Genomic DNA, 4,794 nt, shown 5'->3' with positions numbered 1-4,794 from the left:
AGAGAGAGAGAGAGAGAGAGAGAGAGAGAGAGTGTGTGTGTGTGTGTGTGTGTGTGTGTGTGTGTGTGTGTGTGTGTGTGTGTGTGGTTGTCTCTGTGTGAGAGTGTGTGTGTTTGTGTGCGAGAGAGAGAGTGTGTGTGAGTGTGTGTGTGTGTGTGTGTGTGTGTGTGTGTGTGTGTGTGTGTGTGTGTGTGTGTGTGTGTGTGTGTGTGTGTGTGTGTGTGTGTGTGTGTGTAGTGAGAAATGGAGGACAGCCTTTGATGTGCACTAACATAATCCGTGCTGATGGGTTGGAACACTTTATCTCTCACACACACACACACACTGACCCACTGGAATCCCCCCTTTCATTCATGTATTGCCTCTGCTTGATGTTGATGGGCTCTCTGACTCGCAGTTTGTTTATTATCAGGACAAATGAATCCAATTTCCTTGTACTGTACGCGTTCATAGGTTTCATTCTAGCAACTAGTTGTCGTCTGATCACTGTAATTGATTTGAATTCACACCTCCTTTCTTCAACCTTTTTTATTTAAAGTGTGTTCAACCCGCTTTACAGAAAAAAAAAATGCTTGAAAGGACCTTTATGTTTTCTGCGTTTCATGGTTCTGTGGTTATTTACTGTCTATCTGCAAAGAGACAACAAATGCAAATTAGATGCACACTATGTTACAAAAAGGGTAGATGAAAAAACTAGGAAATTAAATAAGATGGCTAGAGTCACAAAAAAATTATCCTCAAGTGCTTTTATTAACAGCCAAAATGCTGAAAGAACACAAAGTAACAAGGATCTACAGTCCATAATAGAAAGAAAAACAAACCTCAATATATATGTACAGGTTGACGAAATATAACTGGTACCTCTCTGCTCTACAGTCAGACTAACTCCCAAACACTTGTGGCCAGAGGTTTATATATGTTAAGCCCCTCCCCATAGGACAATCCACTATTTATACCCTTAATTACTGTTATTCTTATCATCTACAAACATATTCAAAATGTAGTTCAAATTAATTAAACACAATAAATCAAATAGGTCAACATATTCTACATTTCTGACCGCAGAAGCCTTAAACAATAACACTTTTACACTTGAAAGAAAATGGTCACTCGTGCCCATGCACTACATGGTATGCTCCAATTGAGCACAGGTGTTTCCACTGATTGAGCCTCTACTTAAGGCTGCAGTTTCCTGTTGTTCTGTTTGGACTCCACAACCTTGAACGAGAGGGGAAGCACTGCAGGTTACTTTGGCACAGCATTGATATGTATGACTTAAAATAAAGCTGTCTTGAACAAATAATGACTTGGGTTTTATTTTACCAATGTCCAGCAAAGTTATTAATGTGTTTCCCTCAGTGTGCCTTTTACCATGCCCCTATGCCAACTGGGATGAAGGCGTCTTCTTCACATACTAACTCTGTTGCAGTAACTTTTAATTGTGCTTTGTCCCTGAAACAATAAGAAGTAACAAATATATAAAATACATACATAAACATGACTGTCATTAGATTGACTGAGTTTGGGATTCAGAACTGTCCAGCAGGTGTATTTGTTGGGTACATTAGGTTGTCAATTGTTTTATATTATTTGTCTTTTCTTTGCAAAAATGTGACTTTTAAAAAAACAAACATTTTGATAAAAGTGGTAATGGGAGTATTAAAAGGTTGAATAAAAGTGTTTGTTTCTGTTTTTTTTCGGTAATGCCCTGGATAAAATACTGTTCTTTCTACGTCAGAGTCAAAAAACCTCAGAGCAGACGGTATCTCAAAGGAGCAGCACGGCAATAATCAGTTTATATCTTAACGACCTCAGTGATTCAGCGGACTCCTTTAATAATCTGCGATGAAAAACTCTCCTCTAATTGGTTATAATTGGCCTCTGCGCTATTAATTAGTAAAAACCAAACTGATCTGTCTGCTGGTGATGATGTTGGGACTGTTTCCTGTCTGGATCTGGTTTATAAAACCTTGTCTTTCTGTTTCCTCTGCAGCGTCAAAAACGATGTTTACTCCCTTGTTTCCGTGGTAACCAGAGAGGAGCATGCACGACCGGGTCAGGAGTTAACCTCAACGTTCATCTCCACCTGCCTCCTGTGAAAACTACACTACCCACAATACCTGGGAACTGACGACCCAGTCTGACATTTAGAACACTTTAAAGACACTCAAGAGGAACAAAACTACAAAGAAGAAGGACCAATATGGCCAACAACACAGCGGAGCACCCTCCGGGGAATTCGGTTGCAGAGGGCAACCATGACGGGGACTTTGGGGTGACGGTGATGGACCTGAGGGAGCTGATGGAGCTGCGGAGCGCCGAGGGTGTCAGCAAGATCCAGGACACGCATGGAGACGTGCAGGGCCTCTGCCGCCGTCTGAAGACATCTGCCATCGAAGGTGAGACGCATGAAACACACCATACCCACACTCAGTCCACATCACCAGGAAACATTTCCTAGATTCTACTTCGATTTAGTTTTAATAACAACATAAAGATCAAACGTTTTGATAAAACTCACACTCGTTTTTTCCTACAATAAAGCTCAAACTATTTTTACTTTCTATTAAGAGGGGGCTGACTGACTGATGATTTTGCCTACTTTACTTCAAGAGCATTTTCCTTGTGAGTGTGACAGGGAGCGATGAAAAAAGCAAAGTCCCAACACTTCGAGATGAATAGCCATTGACTTCCTTTTACATAATGGTATTGCTCTAGTATCAGCATTAAATTATCAATGGCCTGCTACAGGTCCACTCCCAAGGCTTGGAAATCACTGTTTTGATTCATACTTAATTTAATCAAGATATTTATTGATAGTAAAGTCAATGATTTGAATCGTCAATAGGAGAGCTGCCCATTTGAATCTCATGCCATTGAATCACGGTTCGGTTGTCACATTGATTTGTCAACAAAGCAAAGAAAGTCCTTCGTCCTTGTACAGAGATTAACATACGATAATGGCATGACAAACTCTTCTGTCTCAACACACCCCTAAACTATTTTACAATCAATGATCTTTTACAAAGATGTATTTGTATCTGTATTTATACACTGTGTTGTTGCTTATTTGACTTAAATACCAAAGTATGAATTAGCAATGTGTTTGTTTAATATAGTTCGTATTAGGGCTGAACGATATATCGTGTCATGACGATAACCGCGATATTCACATCACAGGGACGTGCGATTTTATTTATTTTTGTTGTTCATTTTTTTTGTCTTTAACGACTGTGCGACGGGAGAAAGACATGAAAGTGGGGAGAGGGAGTAGAAACGTAGGCGACACACACACAACGTAGTGTACCGGCAGGTAAGGTCCTGAAACTTTAACCAAGGTCGGGCGAAAGGGGGATTACCGAGGTCATCTAGTAGACGAGACCAAGGTAAACATTAGTCGTCGTTACTACGAGTACCGTCGGTAATCCTTGCCGACGCTTGATTAACAGTTACGGACCTTACCTGGTTACCTACGTTTGTGTGTGTGCGCCTGCCGCTATGTTTCTACCTCCGTCTCCCTTGCGCACTTTATTCTTGCGTTCTCCGTCGCACAAGTCGGGTAAACAGACCCAGTAGTGTACTTCGAGACGTGACTTTAGGTTCCGCACTAGTAGTTAGTTTGTGTTTACGTCTCACACGATACGGTAACCCCAACAATCAAACGATTATAAGGTAGTAACAAATTACCGTGTGTGGCAGTCGGGAGGATTTTAACACAACACAAAAAAAACATCACAGTTACCGGATAAAGAATTTAGTTTGTTGATAAGTTTGTAACGTTGGCGAACGGAACAACAATTTTACGACGAAATTTATTTGACACGCGGATCGAACATTTACATCTTTCCTTTTTATTTAGCGTTCCGCCTAGTTATTCCCCTCTCAGACCATGAGACACAGAGCAGGCTTCATTACTGTGCTGTTTTCACGTACAGGCGCGTCATGATGTGGACAACGCACTCCCATGTAAACCAAATCACACTGACCATATGCGAAATGAGCGTTCAAAGTGCTAAATATCTTAAGACAAGTCATGAAGGCTAGTGTCACTTTACAAGTATGTAAAGAATCGATGCTGGCATTATAACACTAAAGACCTGTCGAGTCTTTCCGATTATGAAAACGGTCTGAATCCTAATTATGCTTGATCCGGACTTGCTATTAACTCTTTTTTTGACTGGTAACGCTATAAAACAAGGGAGCGGCCGTCGATGCATATGAACGCCAAAACAAACAGACCATTGATCATAAATTCGGATCTTCCTAAAATCAGTGCCTGTAGACGCGCGTAGGCAAATTTGACCACTGAGTCAGTTTGGAATTCCAGTACTAGATTGTACAGTAACTATTACGTACAACGGACATGGGACGTCTGTATTCCCCGAGTAGACACTTAGTTCTTCTCTTCTTGGAAAAAGAATCAGGTTTTATCAAGGTCTACGCGCGTACAACGAAAAAGAAAAACTTCATTTAGAAGTAAAGAGCGGACAGATAAACAAGAAGGACAAGGAGCGGGTAAAACAATTGCCACAAACAAAGCTCACCAGACGTTTGTCGCCCAGCCGGACGGACACTAGACTAGCTTCGTGTAGCATTAAACACGTAAACCACGCGACAACGACCACGTACGTGCCTCGGACGGCGTACAAAGTGAGTGAGTTCGATGGGGGACTGATACTCTCCGGCCGGCGGGTTCAACAAGGAAAACCTCGTTCGGTCGGGTTTTAATTAACATTGCTACTGCACACAACTGCAATTAAATGGATAATTATAGCGTGGCAGGGATTTTTTTTT

Source organism: Notothenia coriiceps, unplaced genomic scaffold, assembly GCF_000735185.1.
Source record: "Notothenia coriiceps isolate Sejong01 unplaced genomic scaffold, NC01 NC01_scaffold00000339, whole genome shotgun sequence".
Lineage (NCBI taxonomy): Eukaryota > Metazoa > Chordata > Actinopteri > Perciformes > Nototheniidae > Notothenia > Notothenia coriiceps.
This window is presented reverse-complemented; position numbering follows the sequence as displayed.